General features: G+C 45.3%; 1 long non-coding RNA gene across 1 annotated transcript in view; it reads right to left on the reverse strand.

The window, feature by feature from the left end:
- LOC146186370 (uncharacterized) overlaps positions 1 to 25,095 on the reverse strand; it is a 378,918-nt gene that overhangs the window by 161,151 nt on the left and 192,672 nt on the right. The window contains exon 2 of the long non-coding RNA XR_014708100.1: positions 8,554 to 8,622. This is a non-coding gene — a long non-coding RNA (uncharacterized LOC146186370). The remainder of the gene's footprint in view (positions 1 to 8,553; positions 8,623 to 25,095) is intronic.

The raw sequence follows: 25,095 nt of genomic DNA on the forward strand, positions 1-25,095 counted from the left end.
CTATGTTAACACATGCGACCAGAGCAAGCCGGCAAACACAGAACTGCAGTACAGCTATAGTGCCTAGAATATCTGCCGCTGTGTGTTAGAATGAAAAACTAATTTGCTGGTATTAAGAGAGCAGGCGTTTAATTCTCTCTATAGGATCGTTTAGCTGATGAAATACTTTCCCCCTATAGTGGGAAAAATGAACGTTTCTTTTTGTACGTTATGATGATCTTTAATAAAAGGTGTTCGTTACATTACCACATCAGTTCATCAATATAATTTCAAACGAACGTAATTTTCCTTAACGCGCTATATCAACACACATAAAGGGATTTGAAGCTTGGTAAATGTTAAAGACATGTCAGAAAAATGCTTATGCTGTAGAAGTGAGTGCATACGCGAAAATTTGTTCTGTTTCCTTAAAACCAGGTAGTGTCAATAATCTGCATTTGCGATTCCAGAAGCAACACTCTCGTGAATGGGAGTTCAATAAAGGCGCTCACTTATTGGCATGGTATTCTCAAGAGAATGTTTTGAGTGTTCAGCCTAAACAATAGCTGAATCCAAAATTGGCTTTACTATGCTCATAATAATAATTCCGCTTGCTCTCTAAGCAGCTCCGAAAACTCTCAAAATACTGGTATCTAGCCATCAAAACACCTGCCTGCTCTAACATCTGAGTGTTTTCAGCCGCTTTCGCAAATATATTGGAATATAACTAAGCATTAGAATGAAATTTTTGCAGAATATTCTTTATTAGCTTACTGCTACTGTAATGTACTGTACTGCACTTTACCGTACTGTATTGTACTGTATTATACTATATCATACTATACTATACTATACTATACTATACTATACTATACTATACTATACTATACTATTCTATACTATACTATACTATACTATACTATACTATACTATACTATACTATACTATACTATACTATACTATACTATACTATACTATACTATACTATACTATACTATACTATACTAAACTGGTTGGTTGGTTGATTGGTTTGTGGGGTTTAACATATATATCCCCATAGAGTTCCTTACACTAACTAGAGGGAAAGCTGAGGGCGCTGCACTTCAGCCACCATGGGCGCGCTAAGAATCATGGGCCGGTGTGCTACTTGTTGCGGGACAGTCGGTTTTTCTCGGGTACGTGGAGTGGCGGTACTGCAACGTTTCTTTTTTTGTTATCAGCATCATCTGAAGGTGCGTACATAGACCGCGAAAGCTATAGTAGCGAAGGCGCAAAAGCATACGTCGCCAATAAATGGTTTCTGTTTCCCGAAATGCCGCTAAAAACTTCCCTAAGTGATTTCACAGCGATAAATATTTTCATAACATTTTTTTGTTTCAAAGTGTGCCTATTAAGTGCGAAATATTGGTACTTGTGCTGCTCAAAACTAAGCCAATAGGAGAAAGAGTCATCGCCTATATTGGATAAATCTCACACTGGCATGCTTTTTCTCTCTTTTTGTAATTTACAGTCACAATATTCAATCTTAGGACATTATTTATGGTAGAACAACGTTTATCTTTGCATTAGTTTTGGCCAAAAGTTGTAGTTCTGCACTCAGTAGCTCTCCGGCCCATGATGCTTTGAGCGCCCATGGTGGCTGAACTGGCCGTTTGGAAACTCCATGTAAACGCCCATAGACGGCAGCACAGCTTTCCCTCTAGGTAAGAGTAAGCAACTCTATGAATATCCAAAAGCGACTCAGGCTATGAGAGACGCCGTAGTGGAGGACTTCGAAAATTTCGACTACCTGGGGTTCTTTAACGTGCACTGACAACGCACAGCACACGGGCGCCTTGCTTTTCGCCTCCGTCGAAAAGCGGCCGCCGAGGCCGGGATTCGATCCCGTGTCCTTGTGAGCAGTAGTCGAGTGCCGTAACCACTGCGCCACCCCGGCGGGGTATACTATACTATACTATACTATACTATACAATACTATACTATACTATACTATACTATACTATACTATACTATACTATACTATACTATACTATACTATACTATACTATACTATACTATACTATACTATACTATACTATACTATACTATACTATACTATACTATACTATACTATAGGGCTCTTTACGTTAATCTGATCTAATCGAAAGGTAACCACAATGGTCTCTTTTCAAAATGTTTTCTTTTTTTTTTTTGTTGTTGTTGTGGCTGGTCACTACACACAATTGTGACATGACAAAGGGTTGAGAAAGGTTTGAAGAACGAATAAATCCAGAATGCGTCACCTGTTTCGCGAATCCGCGGAAGCGTTGGCTTTGCCACAGCACTTTAAAGTCTGGGGTGAAGCCAGTTTACAAAAAAAGAAAGAGAAACGACAAGCATGAACACGGCGAGTGATGCTAAGAGCTGAAATATTTTACAAGAAATGACTGCAGGATTCAGCGAACCAAAGTAGGTTTTGTCCAAATAATAATTCTTCTCGGGAAGACGAAAGAATATGCGTCGGAACATCTGGAGAGTGTTGCAGTTTCGTTAATTTAGTTTTCAGAATTTTTTATGCGAAAGACTGTAATGTAATTTAAGTCATTACGTTAATTTCCAGAAGTAAATGTAATGTAATGGCATTACTTTTTGGGATCAGTAATTGGTAACGTATTTTAATGACTTTTGTACATACTAGACTGTGCAGATAACTCCATGCGAGTTATCATATCAAGGTACATAAATTCCCCATTCCGTGAGGACTAGACTTAGTCACAGCTGGTGCCCTAAAATAATTATGGAACAAAGATGAGGACACGTTGCATATCGCCGCCTATGGGCCGGCCACTAGAGCCATGCCGATCGCGGTGGCCAACAGAATTTCGGAGTTAAAGAAGTGTGCATCTATGAGATGTGTAGACACAGCACTGGTCGAAGGAGAGGCCAAGGCCCTTAAGCAATGCAAGGCATGTATCATAAGAGGCTCTCAATAAGTTTGCAGAACATTCATGAGATATCGCCTACGTAAGCCGTTCGTATGTTTAAGAATATGGATAGCAAGAAGGTACGAGCCCGATCGATATGGCCATTTGGACAGGAGTTTGACAGGGAAATGATGGCGCTCACGCCTGTGTTCGAGCGTTTCTACCCAGATACAGGGGTAGTCAAAAGTTTTCAGGCCACAAGTTTTGTTTCCGGTGGGTATTGTTTGGCGCTTGAGATCCCATTAAAGCTATCAATTATCTATGAGGTTTGAAGAATGCTTCATCTACCCTCCACATATATTTTGAAATTTGGGGTCATCCTAGCTGCCTGACTATACTGCTCAGAAGCAGACCCTGTGGCCTGGGAACTTTTGACTACACCTGCACACCAGCACGTGAGAGATCACAAGCACATTACCACGTTGAGCATCTTATCTGAGGCTCTTGCACAACAGACTTTGAAATATGAAATTCGCCCCGCCGGCGAAGAGAAGAAAGGAGAAACAAGAAATTTTAGGATACAAGCCAATGCGAACAGAAGCTGCAGGTGCAAAGTACGGTCGTCACAGACAGGGCCAATATATAGAGCTCAGTTCTGTGAGCTTCTGAAATAAAGAGGTCCCCACCTTTCCTTTCGGGCTCAGTAAAAAAAATTTCACTTGCACTGAAACCTCCTCTTCCTTTAGGCTTAGAAGTACGATTTCGAGCTCTCAGAAGCTCTACAGTTTCCTCGAATTTAAGGTTCCATATAACCCCTTCGAGTACTGTAGTGCTAATGTTTCATCGGAAATACTCTTCCCATGAAGAAACACGTGGCAGTTATTTGAGTGCTTGACGAGTGCACGCGTGGGGTTAAACCTTATCCTCTAAGTACCTCTAGAGTTCTCTTTCTGTTTTTATTACAGCCAAGTATACGCGCGTACAACATCAAGGACACTGGAATGGGCACACGAAGAAAACAAATATAAAGGATAACTAGAAAAGCTGTTTAACGATGACAAAAGAATTCTTCGTTCACACATACGCATTGATCTTGTCTCCAGCATACGCAGTCATTTGAGAATCATAAACCACGCAAGAAAGCCTCTCGCGTTCGACGATTTTCCGGCCGGTGATTCGGACACGCATCGCTCCCGCGAGGCGACGACGGGGCGTCATCGGCGCTCCGGCAGTTGCGGCAAGAGAGCGACTCCTCAGTGTCGCGACCGCCGGGCGACACGTCGTAAATGTCTTCAGCAACCGTCCCGTGAGTGAAAAATGATGCCCCCATCGCCCATCCCTGCTCCGGCCGTCCGGAGGGCCCACGCAGTGCACAAGCGAAAACGGCGCGGAACGCAGAGGCGGTTCAAGGGAGAGAAAGGGAGAAACTGGGAGAAAGAGGGAGTGACACCGATGTTTCAACGTGCCTACGGGCGCGACACTGTGGCGCCCCAATTTGCAAACCCTTTCTCTCTCTCTCCACAACAATCTGCTTAGTTTCTCGGCGTTGGGGAAGCTACTACACTCGCCTTCCTTCCCCCGGCACTTTGCTGCTCCGTCCATCCGTCCAAGCGTCGGCTGCGTCGCTTTCGTTGTAATCGCCAAGGGCTCCAAGAACAAAAGCCTGGTACTGAGAAATGGAGATGGGAAAGGGACGGCTCGGAAAACAGACGAGGAGAAGCAGGAGCAGGATGTTCGAGCGGCGAACTTCGAGTGGTTTTCTTCGAGACACCGGGCCTTCGCAAAGAGAAGTGAAACAAAGGCCGAAATAAAGGAATGCTGGGAACTGTAGGAAAAGAAATGACAGAGTGCAACGTCCGCGGGGGAAAAAAAAAAAAAAAAGAAAAACGGACGAGAGAAGCTTGGAGAGTAAGTGGAGGGGATCGACACAGCCGCTGGCTGTTCACTTTTGAATAACGGCTCCTGAAGCGTGATACGAAGAACTTCACCGCCTCTCTGTGAAACCGCCCTGAGGGTAGATGGAAGGCGCGCGTGCATGTGCGCGCTGGCATAGGAAAAAGGAGAGGCGGGAATCAGACGACAGCGCCTACAGCGACAAAAAAAGAAAGGGGGGTGGGGAAGAAATGGGATAGGGGAGACAAACAAGAAAGGCGAGCAGTAGTCGCCAGCGTCGCCATGCTCTTCGTCTTGGGTCGCTCTTTTGTTCTCTAAAAAATTCTCCTTAAGAGATTTCCCAAAATAGCTACGCCTCCGCTCCGAGGCACTGGGCGAAGAAGAGATGAGAGAGAGGCAGCCTCAACGAGTAGCTGCATCTGGCCGCTGTGCTTGTGACGCGGTAACTATGTTTGCCTGTCTCTCACTTTTTTTTTATCCTTAGTTATTACCGGGCCTGCTCCTTTTATTCAAACCCGTCCGCTCGTTGTACGTCTCTTTTGAAGTCCGCCGAGCTCGAGCAAACGACGCGAGCAAGAAGACCTCCGGCGCCACTCGGAGTCTTCTCTCCATTTTCGCTTCACTTATTTTCTTTCCCGTTGCCGTCGAACTGGCAGTCCAAGCCCACTAACACTTCCCCTCCCGGGAAGAGAGACAGGAAGGTGAAAAGGAATACAGAGGAAAGGCAGAGAACAACGGGGAGTGGGAGAGCAATCGGAACTTGAGAGGGGAATCGCGAGGGGGGGTGGGGAGGGGGGTTGAGAAGGAACTTAATGCCGCATTATGAAAACATATGACGGCGCGAAGAAGGCGAGCCGAGAAAAATAGAGCGTCGAAGCGATCTGGACTGATCTGACAGCGGCGCGGCGCGACGTTCGTTATGGCCCGATAGCGCGAGATGGCGTGTGTGCGCGCAAGGCACAGAGACAAAGGGCCCTCGACGTGCATATCTGTCGCTTCGGACAATCTCTGCATTTATTCGCTACTTTCTTTCTCAAATCACTGGCGCAAAGAACGGACGTCTGTTTATTTTTCCCGCATTTTCGGCGGAGATCTCCCTGCATCTGCATTCCGGAAGTGATCCCTCTCGAAGAAATGCTATGTTCGAGGCGTCTGGGGAAGAGGATGGAGGGTGACGCGTTAAAAACAAGACTTACGCTTCAAGAGGACAGGCGAGCGTGAAGCACGGCGGAGCACATACGCTGTTTCCACTGTCTTTAAGGTCGGCGGATGCTAAATGCGCTCGAAATTCACTCGGTACGAATTACGAGAGGACCTTCCTCTTCAACTGGAAGAGAAGAGAAAAGTGCTGGAGAGCAGCAAGATGAAGAGGGTACGGCCAATAAACAATAACGGTGCTCCCCTACTTCCGCTCAGCTCTCGACCTCGCCATATATAAAGCGCGGTGCAATAGATCCCCTCGCTGATGTGCCTCCATGACGAAGCCCGCGAAAGTACAAACCAAACGACACAGCCTTCTCCGGAGAGGCATCAGCTATAGGAGGGGAGAAGGAAAGAGGAGAGGGAAGGACGAATGCAATGAGAGCGCACAAGTTTAATTCGCTAATGGTCGAGGTTTCGATATTGCTTCCGAGGCATTTAGAAAACTGTACGTCTCATCTCTGACTGCCCGAAGCAGAATTCTCCGCCCCGGGGCACCGTGGAGTAAACAAAAAACCGATGCTTGACGTCCCTGCTGTTGGAGGGACGGGCTTTAAAGATTGGATATCCTCTGAGCGGGAATTAAATAACTTTTTACTTTAATAATAAAGAAAACCAGCTTTCAAAAGCCGCAGCAGCGAGGGAGGTTTTGTTGGTTTTATTTATTCCTTTCTTTCTTTTTTTCTTTTTGAGCTGGCATTCAACGTACTCAAGCGGAAAACAAACAGAAAATATGAAAAAGGAGATGAGGTTATAAGAATAACGGAGGTCCTGGGGGTGCATCAAAATATAGGAATGCGCTTTAAAGAAAGCATACTTGGGTGTCATTTAATATCGAAAGAGAAACATATGTGATCAGAACACTGTGACTGGACGCAATCTGGGACGGAGTAGCGCTATGTGTAGGTCATTTTCTTTTTCTTTGGTGTGCTCAATCTTGGGTCGCTCTCGCTTCTTCCGGGGACTTGGAAGAAAATGACATATGTCGGAACATGCTCCGGGGAAAGTTAATTTTCTGCTGCCGGTGTACCCGCTTGCGTTCATTCCAACGATGGAAAATTGTTCTGCGGGTTTTCTTATCTGTTAGTCTTATTTGCGCGCAACTTAGCGTTGTTGTTATCTCTCTAACATTATGTGTAACTTTTGAATTCCCTGTAAAAGCGATTACAGCGTAATATTTTGTTCAGTGTACCTTAGCCGGGGGCCTTCTTGTTAAATGTGCTTTTGTAATTCGAGAAAGAGCGTGATAGAGTCACTCCTCGTGACAAAAGAAAATTAAGTCTAACAAGTTTCGCAATCAGCGTTTTCTGAGTTGAATGCTAGAGAACAAGCAACGTTTGCCATGGCCCAAGTATTGTTGCCAAGCAGACGCTGTAAAAGAGGACTGCGTTAAATCTGTGGGCGGTAAAAACACGTCATTGGGAAGTGCCTTCAAAATCTTTTTAAGACCGTTAAATGTTCTAGTTCTCGACATTACAGGACACGAACTAAACGCATACTCAAGACAACTATCGCAGCGTGAAGCCAGTTTTTTTTTCTCTCTCTCTTTTTTTTTCTATTTGTCAGTCAGACGTTGTAATATAGGAGTGAATTAAAAATGCGGGCGCTAGAAAAACATCACGAAGTATATTTGAAGTCGTTTTAAAACAGTTAAAGAATCTAGCTCTAAAAATTATAGGACGCGAGATAAACGCGCATACGAAGAAACTATTGTAGCCTGCAGCCAACTGAAAGCAGTACTGCAAGTAAATTTACTTGTACACTTGTGACCATTCGAGGCATTCCCTGTTCCACAATACACAATAGGTAACGTGGCCGCCATATTTCCTCACAACGTTTAGAGCGCAGCGCTTTGGCGCCCGTTCCTGCGTTTGCGTCGTCGTCGCCATCACCGTTGGCATCGCCGTTGGCATCGCCGTCGGCGTCGCTGCTGTCCCTCGTAACCACCTCCGCAGCAGGGGCAGCGCGCGCTCCTGCCGCCACCGTTCGCCGCTGCGTGTACTTTCTTCTCCCATCCCCTCCCTCTTCCTCCATGGCGGCGACCGCGCGATTGCTGCACGCACACCTGCCGCCATCGTTCACCGCTGCGTGTACTCCCCCTCAACCCCCGCCCCCTTTTTTTTTCGTGGCGGCGACGGTCTTCTCCGGTTGCCGAAGCACTGGCTCGGCATCAGCGGATCACAGTGCGTGCATCCCAAGCTGAAACGCAGAGCCACGTTGACTTGACTTGAGTGAGTCGCAGTCAGTCGCCGCGCAATGTTACTATGGACCCACGCGCTACCCCCCGCTACCTCCCGATAACTTAATTGCTTTCTTCATTTCTCCGACCACAAAGCTTCCTTCATGAGAGTCAAGAACTGTTAGTGGAGTGTTTCTTGAAGGAATATATGTGAAAAATAAAAACGTGGTCAGTAATTGTACATACATGTCTTGCTCGAAATATTTGCCTCAATCTATCGAAAAGGCGAAACAGCTGATGAGCTGCGCACAAATTTCGCATTAGAAAGTAACGTAATCATCGGTAATTTTTTGAAAACGAAAGTCATTTATCAGGCATGAGTAAGAAAGCATGGCTTACCTGGCGGTCACCAGCAGGAATGGCCAGCAGCTCGAGTAACGACATCCAGACTTGTACGCGCAGGTCAACCTATGTGGGCAGAAAAAAAAAAAATTGTCTGTACTGCATAGAATGTTCGGTGTTTTCTATGACGGCTGGAGGACTGATCAGATTCTTAACGCGAAAGGCTTACTGTACCATGTTCGCGGATTCGAGTCAGATGGAAACGCACGCAAAACGTAAACGCAAAAAGTTTCGGCGCACCTTACATTGTGTGAGGTAGAGGATGAAAACATGTTGCCGACTACAAACCTGATTGATCTGGCGTGATTAGTTAAATACAGGTAAAAAGTCAATTAAACGTCGAAATAGCAATGATCGTCGATATAATGGAACGACGCGCCGGTGCCGGCGGAACAATGTAGATAAAGTCTTCTACCAATAGAGTATTAGCGATGGCGTCCTTGAATAACAATGTGATCTGCAATGATCTCCGTAGAGGCAGGAAAGTTGTTCCACTCATTAGATGTGCGTGGTGCACATGCACGAATAAAGCAGTTCATCTGTTAAATGCATGGGATGAGACCTTACGTATATGTGTATTCTGTTTTATTGGGTTAGGTGACAAAAAAAGAGCTGCTGAGGCTATCATGCGCAAAGCACGAGGTTAAAAAAAATGGTGTATGTATTTTACAGTAACTTCTCAGTACTCCAGACATTTCATTCCAGACGTTTGCTCCTTTCAAGAAAGTGAAAAGTTCCCAGTTCAGTTCAGTCGTTCAGTCGTGTCCGACTCTTCGTGACCCTATTGACCATGTCACGCCACGCTTTCCGGTCTCTCACTATCTTCCTAACATCACATAACTTCATCTGCAGTGCCTCGAGGATGCCATCTAACCATCGCGTTCGCTGCCTACCCCTTCTCCGGCAACCCTCAACCTTTCCCAACATCAAATCTTTCTCCAGCGACTCCTCTCTTCTCATCAGATGACCAAAGTAGCTGAGCTTTAACTTTAGAATTTGACCCTCCAATGAGCAGTCAGGGTTTATGGTCGACAATATTGACTGATTTGATCTTCTGGCAGTCCAAGGAACTCTCAAGAGTCTTCGCCAGCACCACAATTCAAACGCGTCAATTCTTCGGCGGTCAGCCTTTTTCACAGTCCAACTCTCGCATCCATACATCACAACTGGAAAGACCATAGCACGAGTTATACGGATCTTGGTTGGCAGACTAATGTCTCTGCTCTTTACTAGGCGGTCAAGGCTAACCATTGCTCTCTTTCCCAGAAGCAGGCGTCTCCTAATTTCATGGCTGCAGTCTCCTTCCGAGGTAATCTTGGAGCCCAAGAAGAGAAAATCTGTCACTGCTTCCACTTCTTGTCCCTTGATGCTCCAGGACTTGATAGGGCAAGACGCCATGATCTTTGTCTTTTTAATGTTCAGTTTAAGCCCAAACTTCTCACTCTCTTCTTGTACGCGCATCAGAAGTCTCTTGAGTTCCGCTTCACTTTCTGCAATTAAAGTGGTATCATCCGCATATCTAAGGTTGTTGATACGTTTTCCAGCAATCTTCACTCCAGCTGAAGACTCGTCCAGACCGGCCTTCCTCATGATGCACTCTGCATATAGGTTAAATAGGCAGGGCGACAGTATGCAGCCTTGCCTCACTCCTTTCTCAATCGGAAACCAATCAGTAAGACCATGCCCAGTTCTGACTGTGGCCTCTTGCCCTTCATACAGGTTCCTGAGGAGACAGATGAGGTGAATTGGAACTCCCATCTCTTGGAGAGCTTGCCACAATCTGCTGTGATCTACGCAGTCAAATGCTTTCGCATAATCAATAAAGCAGAAGTAGATGGGTTTCTGGAACTCTCTTGCTTTTTCCCTAAGCACCTAAGATCAATTTAGTTGAAAATGGATCTGTTTGTTTTAAACACCATAAAATGTTTTCTTCTGCGTGTAATATTTCGTACATTAGTGTGAGACAGTTTATAGTGAGATTGCCCCGCATGCATCACATAGGAGTGTGTCTTGTTTCGTCAGTATGAACGTCCGTGCGTCTTTACCGTGAGGATGATAGTAGCGAGGAGAATGACGATGCAGTTAGTGATAATGGTAATCGTGATAGTAGCGATGAGTTTGTTCATTGTGAGCTGCATCCTCACTAAAACTCCTTTCTCGGCGAGATGGTCCATCTTGTTTTTAGGATACGAAAAAGTACGCTCTTTCGCAGAGGCTCGAATATGTCCATGATTTTTGAATGACATTAAGGTAAAGAGAACATACAGCTGACTGCAATTAATTTGGATACAGAGGAGATTTTGCAATGTACAGTGTATCACTTAAATACAACCCTGAGGTACCCCCTTTTGATGAATGAAACTTCATGATAGCGCTAAGCCGAGGCTGAGAGGAAATTAACGGCCTGAGAGTAACTGTTTTAGGCACGCAGTTCAGAGTCCTGCTGCGGATGCTTATGTAGGCTGTTATGGAGAATCCCAAACATCCGCCTGGTTTAATATGCTTTCTACGCACAAAAGAAAACAGCGAGATATTGTGTGTGTAAATGAATTCTCCTTGGTCTGTATATTCAAAGCCAACGAAATGGTCAAATGTTGAACATGTTTTAAAAAAAAGAACAGCATTGCTGGACTTCAAGAACTTCGCGAGATTAAAGAACGAACTGTCCAGAGTGTTAAATATTCCGAAAATTTTCGAAAGACCTAGCGAGACAGCTCATAGATCTGCTTAGCTATAACTACAGCAGAGGTTGGCGATTTTTCGGTGTCAGGAATGACACAATAACCTTTTTTTTTTCAATCCTCGGCCATTTGTTTCTTATATCCAATGTTGTTTAAGAAATATTCAATTTTTCCTTTACAGCGAGGTCGAGAATGGGGGCTAAAACGCATAGTCTTTCGTAAAAGCGAGAGGCGAACAGCAATCGATGGATTTCTTGTGAGATTAGATATCTGTAAGGCTAATTTTCTCTGGATCTTTTAAGAAGCATTTGTTGTTGTCTTTTTTTTTTTTTTGTACTTTGAAACGTAGCGATGTGATCTACTGAACTCAAATTTGAGAAAATTCCTACCTTTTACGTCTCTCAGTCCGTCAATACCAGTTTTTGCATCACGGGGTGTTAGAAATAGAATAAGCAAGAAGGTACCATTTAGTTTGTGGTCTTGTTCCTACAATTATTCTCCATATAATGGAGCTCCTTTTGGATGACACTCAACTACATCACTAGGAAGTTTTCTCGGCATTAAGAATATACCCTGATTTTGCTCTTCTTTTTTTTAAATATTATAAGGCTCATTGCGTTGGATACCGATGAAAAATTACCTTGCTTCGTTTTCTTTCTATTTTGTTTTAGTCCTTTTTTTTTGTGTGTATAACCAGACCTCGTGGATTTTCTGCACAAAACTCGAGTCCTGGGGGACAAACATCAAAGGATAAAACAAGCCTTAATCCAAGCAACTGGGTTTTCCCATGCCTGGAGATTAAACTGCGTTCGCGTGCTTACTATTACTATCATTGCAAAAAAAAGAAAATCTAAAATACGGTCTCCAGTCTGCGTTTGTTCACTTCCCACAAAAACGGAGGACACATTAAAATCTCCAGCAACCATATATGACTCTAGCAGCTATGCAAAGAGTACTTCTAGATCATGAAATGTGAGTGCTAAGTATACGGATTCAGCTATACAGAAGATATTGCGATTGTTTTCAATCGTATAAATGGAAACTGCCACAGCTTCATATTGGAGCGAAAGCACTACTTAACCCTGTAAAATCTAACCTAGAATCTTACGAGAAATAACTTGCACAGTAAGGCGGGCTCTGGCTGGCACAAATAGTACAGTAAGACGGACACAAATAGAAAGCTCTATCTTAAACAAGCTGTGCGAAATGTCTGTAAGGCCTGTGAGTATCATGTCTGAGTAGGGGTTTCGAGGGCCCCTGTGGGCTGTAGTCGCCTCTAAAATGTGTTTCCCTTGTTGGGAGCTCCTTTCAGTCCAGACATGTCACGTGGTCTCGTGACGTCACACAAACCACCGACCAATCAGTACAAGGCCACATTACCAGCCAACCACAGCGTTCTCGCGAGAAGGACCAAGACAGACTGGTACATGACAGCGCTTTAAACCCGCAGTGTGCTACTACACTTAAAAACACACCCGGGGAAGGTCTTGCACCAAAGTGAAAGCTGAGGGTGCATATACCAGGCGTTTTTCCCATGTTTTAGTAGTTTGAAGTATACCTCAATTTCCGTAGTGATCGCTACTTTCCTTAGCCGCAAAGAGAATCATCATCATCATCACCATCATCATAAGCGGGACTATACCCACTGCAGGGCGAAGGCGTCTCCCATTTTCCTCCAGTTAACCAGGTCCTGTGCTAGAAAGAGACAGAGAGAGGTATATATATATATATATATATATATATATATTAATGGCAACAGGAAGTGTCTGCCTGGTGGTGAGCCTAGCATGCTACTCCTGATGAGGGTTGAGGGCGACAAAGTGTGAGAGGGGAGGGGAATGAATGAAAAACAAAAGTGTGTCACTCACTTTCACACGCACATAATCATACACAGATGAGTTTTAAAGGGTCTCGATCAACCCTGTGTCCTTGAAAAAAGTTAATAAGGTCTTTGTAGCTCGCGCAGCCGACGATCCGTCGCACGAATTAAGGACCAGGACATGTTCAAGGCGCAAGGTTGTGTCTTTAACTAAGCTTAAATTATTGCACAGTGTCCTGCGATGTGCAGTAGACCGTTGACAGGAGGTTACCAAATGTTCGAAATCTTATACATCGCATGTAGAGCACAGAGGCCTGCTCGCTATGCCTATTTTATGTAAGAGGTAGTTTTTGTATGACACATTCAAGCGGATTCGGTGCAGACAGTTGCGATGGCACCTGTTCAAATTGTGAGGAATTCGAAAGACGCAAGTGGGATTTATTTGGTGTAGAAGTCGGTATTGATTGTTCTAGTCACACCACAGAGAGCGTTGCAATCGCCATGATTCAGTGGTTACAAGTTTTGCTGCATCTCTTCGTGAGAATGGAATTGAAATTGTCCTTGAGTAGTCTTCTGGTAGTACTTTTGCAGCGGCGTCGGCGTAGTCATTGCTCGTGATGCCGCAGTGAGCAGACAACCACTGTAGCACAATGCTGTTACTCAGGTTATAGGCCTCAGTATGCAGCCAATGACGAGCTCTTCCTGAATTCTTCACGATTTAAGCAATTGTAGTGCAGCGCGACAATCACTGAAGATAACCCTTTCTGCAGGGGATTATAAAATGCATATAACTTCTCCCAGAGCTGTTAACTCAGTAGCCATAGCTGAAGTGCTGTGACTGAGTGTTGTCGAGATTGTGGTGTGGATTGATGGTATCCACACGCCGGTGCATGAAGAAATAGCTTTATTGGTGTAGACGCCATCAGTATAGAATGGGCAATGTTGACTGTAGTGTGCACAGATGTGCTCAAAGGCAAAGTATTTAAGTTCGGGTCCTGGGGTGCGGCCTTTTCTTTTGATGCCAGGTGCAGTTATCCAAATTTTCCATGAAGCAAACCTCCATGGTGGGAAAGATGACGGTACCGCACGTTTATATGGCGCCGGCAGTAGATGGGAGAGTGCTGTCATGCTTTCCTCTGAAAATGGGCGGGTAGGTTCGCGTGCAAAGCTGCATCCACTTAACCCCTGCGAATTCCTTAACCTTATCCCCCCCCCCCCCCCAAACTATCTGCCACCCCTCTTACGCTCTCCTACCTTTAGAATCCAATTTGTTACCTTTAGGAACCATCGGTTATCCTCTGTGCGCGCTACATATCCTGCCCATGCCCATTTCTTCTTCTTGATTTCCACTAGAAGTGTCAGAAACTTGAAATATTTCTCTGAGCCACTCTTCACACTTCCTATCTCTTAACGTTACATCTACCATTTTTCGTTCCAGAGCCGTCTGCGTTGTCCTCAACTAAAAGAGAAGGGCGATCACTGAAGAAAGTAAAATTTCAGCTTCATTAGCAGTGGCACCAAGCATATGCGCCACTGCTTTCCGTACAGCAGCTGCTTTGTATGATTTGATCCTAGAAAATTTCAAATGTGCTCGCACGTCAGAGCTAATAATCCTAAAGTCCTTAAGCTGAGAGTTTAATACTGGCGAGGTAAATATTGCCCTCTCGACTTTTCAGTCATCAGGCATCGCTGACGAAAAGGGATCTGAGAATAAGGTTTACAGAATACACTTCTTTCTTTCACATCGGCAACAAAACAAACGCATTCATTTGAAGTTCGTGCGCAGAATAGGCCTTTGTCAAGTTAAAGCCCTTCGGATAAAAGGACTTGCCGAGTCTCCGTTCCCGTGGCCAAGATCTGCAGACATTGTTCCAAGACGTCTTAACGTCTCAACGCTGCTATTTTTCACCGTGACGGGCGAGACGCACACAGCTTACGATGTCTTAGAACCGCTCAGCCCCGCCGCTGTGTCGCTCTCGCAGTGTATATGAGTCGGCGAGCGGAATTTCCACACCCACACACACAAAGTGACCGCGCTGGAAAGCAGAGCACATCATATCGCGTATACTGAGACTGCGTCGGTGGAACATGGCCAGAAACACTGCGACTCTTTCGATTCGTTTTCTTGCAATAGCCAGTATACGCCTAAGAGTGTGTGGCTCGCGGAGCCGCGGCTGGGAGGGCGCTAAGCAGAAAGGAAGTCGTAGGAGAGGAACAGCGCTTGGGAGAAAGCTTCACTGTGTTCTCAGCAGCACTCCGCATCACTTCTCCGTCGAGATTTTGCGTGCCGCATCGAATTCGCGAGTGAGAAGAGAGGGGAGGAAGCGAAGGAAGGAAGAGAGAGAGCAGCGGTATATCCTCCGAGGCACATAAATCACATCCCTCAGAATCCATCCTCCCCAAATCCAGCTTCACGGCGAGAGAGCGCGCGTTGCCGCTGCCTTGCCTAGAAGCCTCGCTGCCACTCCATCTTCGAGAAGGCGCCACCGTAGCACCACCACCACGGGCTGGCGCTCCAAAGCTGGCTGGGCTGCCTGGCTGGCGCCACAGCCCTACGAAGGCTGCGATTCTGAGCTCCCTCTTCTTTTTTCTTTTTTTTTATTCATCTCTTTCGTTCAATATATCGCCAAACGCGGAGTGGCGTGAGCCGGAGAGCCAGAACAATGCCTTATTTTTCATTCTCAAAGCTACGCTATCCTTCGCCATTCCCAACCCGCACCGGTAGCCCAGTATTTTTTCTTTTTTTTTTTCTGTTCTCTCCAACCCGTACCGGCTCGCAATAAAACAAACGTTATCAACGTTCTCGCTCCTCAGCTTTTCCTTGCAGGCTCTGGTGTGGACCCAAGAAAGCGTCGGGGAAAAAAAATACTAAGGTAATGTTGCCGTAATAAAACGAGTCAGCTGGAAAAGCGAGAAAAAAGGCGAAGGGAGGAGGAAGACTGTGGAAGGGGCCGCAAGAGCGGGTGGAATTCTCCTTTATTGCGCTCACCTTATACTACTTCCTTCAGGATTTGAAAGGGGCAACTTCCGTTTTTCATTTTGCCCAAGCACCCGCGACAAGTGAAATGGCGGCCCGGATCATATTCCGGGGCCCTCGCCCTGTATTCCGAGTGCGTGTGAGCGGATTGCGTGCATCAAGAAAGCTTGGTGCATTTCAGGCTGCTTTTATTATTCGTTTCTTTCTTTGACACGGTTTTCCACCACTTGCACGGATTCTGCAATCGTTTCTCGGCGCACACGTCCGTGCACCATTCTGGCCTTAATTGCCCCATAAATTAGGGATGTTCAAGGACGACCACTTCCGGGCTCATGTAAATGAGCCGATAACGTTGATTTGCAGCTGGTGCCTGACGCAAAAGGTAAAGAAATAGACTCAACTATTTCTTTGTACTGACGTAACAAAAACGCATAGAAACGTAATGAGTTTCTATGGGTTTCCATTTGGTTTTTGTTACTGCAAATGGCCTTTTAATGACCGTTGTCCCAGAAACAGCCAACCTTCGAGTTTTTCTGTTATTTTTTTTTTCTGCAGAATATTGTTTTCTTCTAGAGCAATTAAGCTGCATGGCAACCCAGAATGTCCTTGAAAACAGATGACATTAAAATTATTTCTCACTACGAAGCAGCCTGGATGCGTAGCTCTTCGAATCGTGCCGACCGGCGTTCCGTGAATTCTCATTAGAAATTGTCGTATATAGATTCTGAAAAGCGCGATTTAATGTCCTAAATAAAACCCGAAACGAAAGACCCCCCCCCCTGCGTCCCCATTTCGGGAAAAAGCGTGCTGTTGATGTCGCATTTAACGCTGTTCTACTTTTGACCACTTAGTCAACATGCATGGTGCCTGTTAACATTTGAAAACGCGAGACCAAAAATTATCAAAAACTTCCACTACACTCGTGGAAAAAATGAATGTTATCTAAACCTGGCAATACAATTTAGCGGTGCGTCATAAGGCGTTTTCAGAAGGCTTTCCGGTGAGGAACTTGTGTCGCATTTTCCTACCCGCTAATTCAAAATTGGTACACTCGCAGTGATAAGCGCTCAACCCTCCCACCTCCTTCCGGAAAACACTTGGCAAATTTGTGGTGACTGGAAACCAAATTTTAGTTTAAACCAATGCCAATTTCTTTTTTTTTTTTTTTTTTGCACCGCACTGTAGGGATACCTTGTTTATATATATGAGGTGTTCACAACACCCTTATAGTTTCATAGTGCCTACAAATGCCTGTTTCCGACATCAGTGCTTAACGAGATGTTCTGATTTGCCGAAAATTGGTCACGTGATCACAAAACACGGTAACAACCATTTTCTTGTTTTCTGACGCCTTACAGTTTGTAAAATGTGACGGGTAAAAAGGCAATCGACTGCATGGCACCGCATTCCGCAGATTATTTAAAGTGAGTTATAAGTTCGTCCGAACCATCCCTGTTGGTGTTTCAGCTGTAACCAACTGGGTATTATTTCATAGACCAGCTGGAGCGAGCTTCAATGGCTAGCGGTCGCGGATGCAGAGTGTGAAAAAAACGTGAGAAATTGGCTACTTTTGACAACCAACTTCTCTGTCTAAATAAAGCCATCTTTGGTGCCTTTTCAATGAGCTCACGTTTTTTTGCGCAGAAACTTCAAGCTGAAAGGAGAAAAAAAAATCTATACAGTGATACTCATTTACACTCTGCGGAACAGTATTTCTGATGCGTCGCGATTTCAGAGCCACTGCCTTAAACCCTGCTTCCCCCTTGTTTTTTACTACTTACCAAAAATCTAAAAACAAATAGAAGAAAAGGCAAGAGTGCAACCTGTGTTATACTTCTAAAGACCTGGGTACTCGCGTGCCTTTGACCGACTGTTGCTCATAAAGCTTGATGGAAGAGGACCGCGGTCGGGATTAGGTGAGATTACCTTCCCCTTTTATCCCCCTCCGGCCTATTCTTGGCGTCCAGCTCTAAGGTTCTTGCCGATTCTACACTGCCACAAAGGGGAACAAAAGGGACGGAGCTCCCAAATGGTCTTAGCCGTGTTCCGGCTCGGGACGGGAACCGCTTCTCCTCCTTCGCTCAGTCAGCCGGACAAAATGACCGTTCTTATGGAGAGACGTGCGTGCTCCGAAAACGGTCTCCACGTCTCCTTCAGTCAAGCTGAAACTCTCAGAAGAAAAAAAATAACTAAAACGCACTGCAGCCGAGAATACAGAAGCTAACCGAACTCACTCTTTGATACTTTTTTTTTTAGCAAAAAGACGCTGAACGAAAAGTGTCGCATGAAAGAAAATGTGCGTGTGGGTGTATTGGAATGAGAGAGTCTATATACGTGTAGCCTGAGAGTTAGCAGAACGGGGGATCTATCGCGACAATCTGATAGAAGCTTCAGCGGCACCAGCGCTAATACTTGCTGCCTCGTTCTGATGCACTTTGGCTGTGTGTTACATTGTGGCGTTCCCTCGGAGCCCAGTTCGAGGTACTGCACAAAAAAACAAGATATTATTCCTTTCACCGCCCCCTTTCTCTATGGCGTGGGTGTTTACTGTTGCTACGCGATGCTACGGAGAGGAGGATCTGCGGCGGGCGAGATCTCCGTTGCTCGCCTCCATCGCTGCCGTTGCGGCGACAGCTCAGCACCGTTCTGATTGCTCTCCCGCTGTCTCGATCACGTTCGGCGCAGCTAGATTAATGGTCGGGGTGGAATGAGGGCTCTGATCAGGGCCACACCACCACCATTATCAGCTGGCAGGCAATCCGCTAGAAGGAGAGATTCGTCGGTGTCGGACGGGGAGAAAAAGCGGTAGCGATTATAATGTGTATACACGAGAATCTTCCGTTTTCCGAGCTGTGTTCGGTGTGCGTGTTTCATGTGCCTAGGATTGATATTATATAAGCTGCTTATTTCTAATTAATGTCACCCACTATAATGAAATTGCATGTTGGCATCCTGTCTATATATATATTTTTTTTTGTCCTGATAATGGTCGGCATGCGATCATTGCTGCATCAGTATCTATTACTGTCCCATAGAGGGTATAATTTTAATAGTAAATAGTTAGATTTAAAAGCCCTGTTTATTGGACTGGCGATCAAGCATTCACGTCTCCTACTCATACGACAGAGCAGCCGAAATCTCAGTTCATGGCTTTCTTCAGTCAAAAGGCAAGTCATTGCTCAATGGTTGACGCTTCTTTGTAGTTTATTAATGTATTCCATCTCAGCTTCATTCATGTGCAGATTTTAGTCAGTTTCTGTTATTTATATTTATTTAAGGCGGATCCAGTCAAATATATATACGCAACAAAAATATATGCTACACAGAGACAAAAGAAAGCTCAGTAGTCAGTGCTGCTTCAACAGGTCCCGCCCGCTGTTTGTGCCTTGGGACCTCTCGCTGTATATGTTTGTAGCTTTGTTTGAATTAAGTAATAAACTTTGAACTTCAACAGTGCCTTTCACAATAGGCGTCTGTGTATGTATAGAAGATGCAGCGCTACGTGTACGTGTTCTCAGAAAATCAGACGTGAGAGTGATTAGATTCTACTAGTAGTGCTAGTAGAATCTAATCGAATAAGAATGTAATGTTGTTACAAGTTTTTAGTAGTTTGCGCAAATTTTTGTACGAAACAGGCAATCGTGCGAAAGAGCGAAGCTGCAACTTCGGCGCTCCAGAACGGCGTTGTCCAATATGCAATTATCGCATCTGCGTCCGTTAAGGAGCAAAGGAAGCAGTAAAAGTTTCTTTTCCTCCAACACTACACTGGCTTTCTTCTTTCTACAGCCACGTGTTGTAAAACAAGGCCCTCTCAGAGGTTTAACTATCCTTGAGCCAAGTTTGATGAACGAAAGCCATCGGCCGCAGTCTCTGTTGCCGCTTCGATCGTGGCTCGCATACGCGTTCGGTAAGCTTCTTGGCTAGTCTAGCTTCTTATTGTTGGTCGATAGTCTAGGCAGCCTGTCTGACACGGTTGCAGTCTCTCCCTTTGGCGAAAGTGGCTTCCTCTACGCCATGCCGCCTGGTGGGTTCGCCCGACACTACGCTCGCGGACATTGCCTACACTCGCCCAGATGGTCTGTGTGCATAATATATTTAAGATAAATTAAGAAGCAATGCAGTTGAAACTTTATGAAGACGATGATGTTTGCTAGAGTTCAGAGTCAAATGTTCGGAACCAGATGATTTTGATGTTTGGAATTAATTGAGGCGCCGTGCACCAGGAAAACCCGCAGACAATAAGAAGGATGTCTCGGGGTACATATTTTATCCGACCTAGCCTGCGTTTGTTGTGCTGTAGTGCTGTAGTGTCTGATTTATACTGACGCATCCTTAAACAAAACTTACTCGTAAGTCCAGCTCTTGTGCCCTCTACCTGTCTGTGTGGTTTCCTGGTGCACTGCTCCTTGAAAAATGCCAAGCCAAGTAGCCAAGCCAAGTTGCCAAGCCAAGTTGCCAATTTTTCCGCTTTAATTGAGTTCGGCATGGGAGAAGTAGATATTCCGCTCCAGGAACAGAGAAACAGTAAGCTGCTCATGTCTGTCATAAAAACTCACTGAAAGGGGTTGGTTGACGAGCCATCGCATGTTGGCGGGGAGTGGCCAGTGACCTTTGGCATGACAGCTGCATATTCTGCAATCACCGGTATCTTGTTTCAGAAAGTACAGCAGACAACGGATACGCTGGTACCGCACTGTCCCAACTTTGCAATATTACTACGGATGGGGATTTATTGCCGGAGCGCTGAACTGGTGGAGAAGGAAGAAACCTCAGCTGACCAACGGCTGCTCCTCCGGCACGAGAGTTCAGCCCATTGTAGTTGTCCTTTTCCTCTGCTCCTGTTTTCAAATTCGTCTTCAGGACTGCTACACTATGTCCTTTGAACTTTTATTATCGACCTGAAAGGCAAACACTTTACTCGGCAGTTGCAAATAAAACTAAACCTCTCTTTATGTTTAATTAGGCATTGTAATCTGCTGTGTAAATTTCCAGGTGTTTGAGCAACAAGGTATTTTTTAAGGAAGCAGCACTCACCCTACATGCGGTCGCAACACTGCCGGAGGCACTCTATTATTATTATGCTGGACATTCAGGTTATGCGAACCGATAATGATATTTTTGCCCTGACGACTAATGAGGATCAGCAAGGACCACACCTCAGTAATTTAACGAGCGAGAATTGCTGTGCTATGATACACATAGCATCCAGAATGGAGCATCACTGCAGTATTTTCTGAACTTGCCTGACTTCCGCGTCAACCCATCTTGAAGACCATGGCAAAGCACTGTGTTCGCTGTATAAAAGAAATCGCCCTCGTCCGCAGTGTCGCCCTACTTCGCTGGTGATAGCAGGGTATATGTTTCGTCGAAGTGGGCCCAACTTTTAGGTAAGTTTTCCAAGAAAAAATATAAATGGCCTTATTTTGAATCCCATGCCAATCATTTGCATTCAAGAAAGTTTTGTGAAAATACTGAAAAAGTGCATATTGTAAGGCAGCACTTGAACGAACGTCTGTTCTCTTTCAGAAACAGCTGGCACACAGCGCGTGACGCTTCGAGCAGCGGTGAGCGATGATGATGATGACGATCTATACAGATGAAAGAGGTGAAAGTTCGCGCACTGCGCTCACAATATGAATAATATTTTTACATATTGTAAAACTGCAGCAGAAAATCAATATAGCCACGGTTAATTACGCGGCTAAATAAAGTACATTGCTACTATTACAACCGCTCTCTGTATTATAGAGATTCTTATGCTTCCATTTAATTAACTGGCCAAATATAGGTTGGGAGTTATTTTTAAGTTTTTCTTTAATGTTAACATCACTTGCATCATTTGGAAACTATAGCCTTACTAACCCAAACATTACTCGGTTCTGGCGTCAGAACACTTTTCTATCTACCAGACATTGGCGTCAGAACACTTTTCTATCTACCAGACATAGCTCGCACTGATTATGTTCAACAGACGGTTGAATTCTTTACAGCAGACTTGTACGCGCTGCAGAAAATATGTACCCGATTAAAATTACAATTCATTCGCTTGAAATTTAGCTGATTACAGCAGTCAATTACAGCTCGGAAAAGGTAATCGATAATTACAAAACAGTAATCAATTACAATTGTGTTACTTTACATCGACTTTCACTGCCATCACACAAACTTGATCAAACAATTTCCGGCTTTTTTGAACTACTTACACGCAGTTAATTTCTAAGAGGGATTGGTTTTCAGAAATGTCATGATTGCAATTTCAGCGTTTCATTGTGAAGACAACACTCGTTACACTGAATACTCCTCTACAAATAAGTCCTAAAAATTAAGACGGTGTTATACCATAAGAAATCCTTGCACGCTCGCTCTCAGTTGCAGTGTTTCCATAGCAGTTTCTACGTTTTTCATCACCCGTCGCTGTGGCTCAGGGGTTAGGACATCCGACTACATTACCCAAGGACGCGGAATGGAATCGCGGCCGCGGTGGTCGCTTTGCTATCGAGACAAAATGCAAGGCGCCCGTGTACTGCGCGATATCAGTTCCCAGTTTAGTTGCGGTAAATAATTTTTAAAGTATTGAGCAAAACAATTTTGCAATATAAAAAGGAGAGTGAGACCAAATTTGGGCGTTATGATGAACATGTGGTATCTTGAAAGGGCAGAAATGCAGATACAAAGAGCATCAAGGAAGTTTTCCTATCCGAGTTAAACAACGAAACTGGCGGCTGTAAACCATAGCCATCGCAAACATTTCTCTGATGTCACCAAAAAAAGTTTGACACTTTTCATTCCAGAGCTTAAGAGCAAACATCAGTGGACGGTTAGTTCTTGACTTTACATAATCAGAGCTGACCGTAAAAATGCTCCCGATGTATATGCTACAAGATAGAAAGTTTTAAAATTAATTCCCGGTGAGACACGATGCCACTCGGGTTTTTAAATGTGGAACAGAAAAGCACAAACAGTACAAGACAACGGAGAAGCCTGACTACAAGTTTACTTGAAATTTTAAAGTCATTAGGAGCTTAAAAGAAATCTACAAGGAAAAAGCAAACAGGCACGCAATCTGGGAGTAATCCGTCGTGTTAATAAAGTATCCAGTTCCATGCTGCTCGGGCCTGTGTGCGTCTATTCAGCGCTGATACACGAGCCGGCCACGGCGACAGGGGCTGCCGTATGTAGGTGAAATACAATAACTCCCGTGAGGTGCGCGATGCCAGCGCTCGTTATTGAACGATGGGTGGTCAAATAATCTGGACCTTTCCATTACTGCCTCCGTCTTGGCGTAAGTCAAAACGAAACATCAAATATCAATAATCCACAATTCGCACCACATGTCGTCGCCGGCATTGTAATTGCTCTTTTAACGCGACAGTGTTAAAGGCCCCGCTCTTCAGAAAATACGCCTCCGGACTTGAGAGCGAAAGAAATATTATCTGGTTGTTTAACTTTGGTTAACCCTGGAGGGAAGCGAAAGCCGCATGTACACGGCTACACTCTTTACCAAGTAGGATTAAATACTTTGCGCGTGTCTCTTCGGCACGCCGCCTTTTCAGGGCCCTATTCCGACAGGCCTTCGCGTTCCGACTCACTACTGTAGCAGGGTATTCGTCCTCCTCTATCTCGCGCTGTGCTGTAACCTCGGCAGGAGCCTGGGGACTCCTATTTATACACGTTTCGCTCCTCTACCGCCCTCTACTTTTCCGTCACACTGACGTCACCTCACGTGACCTTGACAATGGTCACGGGCCACTTGGTGGCCCACGTGACTATACCCAAAGTCACATAGCGACCACCAGGCTTAACACAGAAGTTTGACCTCTCAATCTCTCTCAAGGTGAAAACAGTGCATACCCGATGGCACCTCACATGACCTTGACCTTGACAGCGGTCATGAACCTCTTGGTGGCCTACGTGACTATGTCCCAAAGTCACATGGCGACCATAAAGTCAAGTAACCTTTACCTTGAGAATGGTCACGGGCCACTGGTGGCCTACGTAACAATGCACCGAAGTCACAAGAGGACCACGAGACTTAACACAGAAGTTTGAGCTCTAAATTTGCCTCAGGATAAAAACCGTGTGTACCCTACAGCACCTCACGTGACCTTCACCTTGACAGTGGTCATGAGCCCCTTGGTGGCCTAGACACCGACGGCTCACTGAATTCCGTGAGTTCTTCGTGCTCCATGGTCATCCCCGCAAGGTCAACAAAATTAACAGTTAGGACAATTCCCCAGACTTCTTCGACAGCCGCAGAGCTAACCGCTCTTCGTGTCGCAATCAGGCATATCAGTCAGCACAGCCCCAAGCAGTGGTCTATTTTTACAGATTCCAAAGCAGCCCTGCAAGCCTTACAAGCGGCTCTTCGTTGTGGAGTTCATGGGCAACTCGTCACGGAAATACAATAACTTCATCACTATGACATCAATAAACGACACGACATCATCTGCCAATAGCTTCCAGTACACAGCGACATAACGGGCAATCTCCGTGCGGACGAGGACCAAGACGGCGATTGTCTGTTCATTCCCTTTTCTAGGACAGACGCAGCGGGCAGGCTTCGCGCACTTGCACAGGAGCACACACTCGCCTTGTGGAATTCTGGTCAGTTTCCGAACTCCCGATTAAAATCCCTGGACCCTGATCTGAAATTCCGGCTTCCACCCGGCCTGCCCCGACGTGAAGAAACTCTGCTGTACCGCCTGTGGGTTGGTGTAGCGTTCACACTCTTATTCGTTTGTGACAGGTATGACAAATTGGTATGACAGGTATTGACAAGTATGACAATGCGCATCCTACGGGTGCGACGAGACTATAGGCCACATTCTTTATGAGTGCCCCACATACAGTGCGGAAAGACAGTATCTCTGCCGTGCGCTGGAGCGTCTAGATGGACACTCACTGAGTGAAATCAAGATTCTAGATCGCTGGCCGTGAGATCGCTGGCCGTCGGCGGTGAAGGCCTCCCAGGCATTTTTCCGCTTCATGAAAACCACGGGCCTGATCGATTGGCTGTGATTGCGCTGTGATGTGACGTGATGTGATGGGACGTGATATGGCTA

This window comes from Amblyomma maculatum, chromosome 6 (assembly GCF_055883805.1).
Source record: "Amblyomma maculatum isolate TAMU_Amacu chromosome 6, ASM5588380v1, whole genome shotgun sequence".
Lineage (NCBI taxonomy): Eukaryota > Metazoa > Arthropoda > Arachnida > Ixodida > Ixodidae > Amblyomma > Amblyomma maculatum.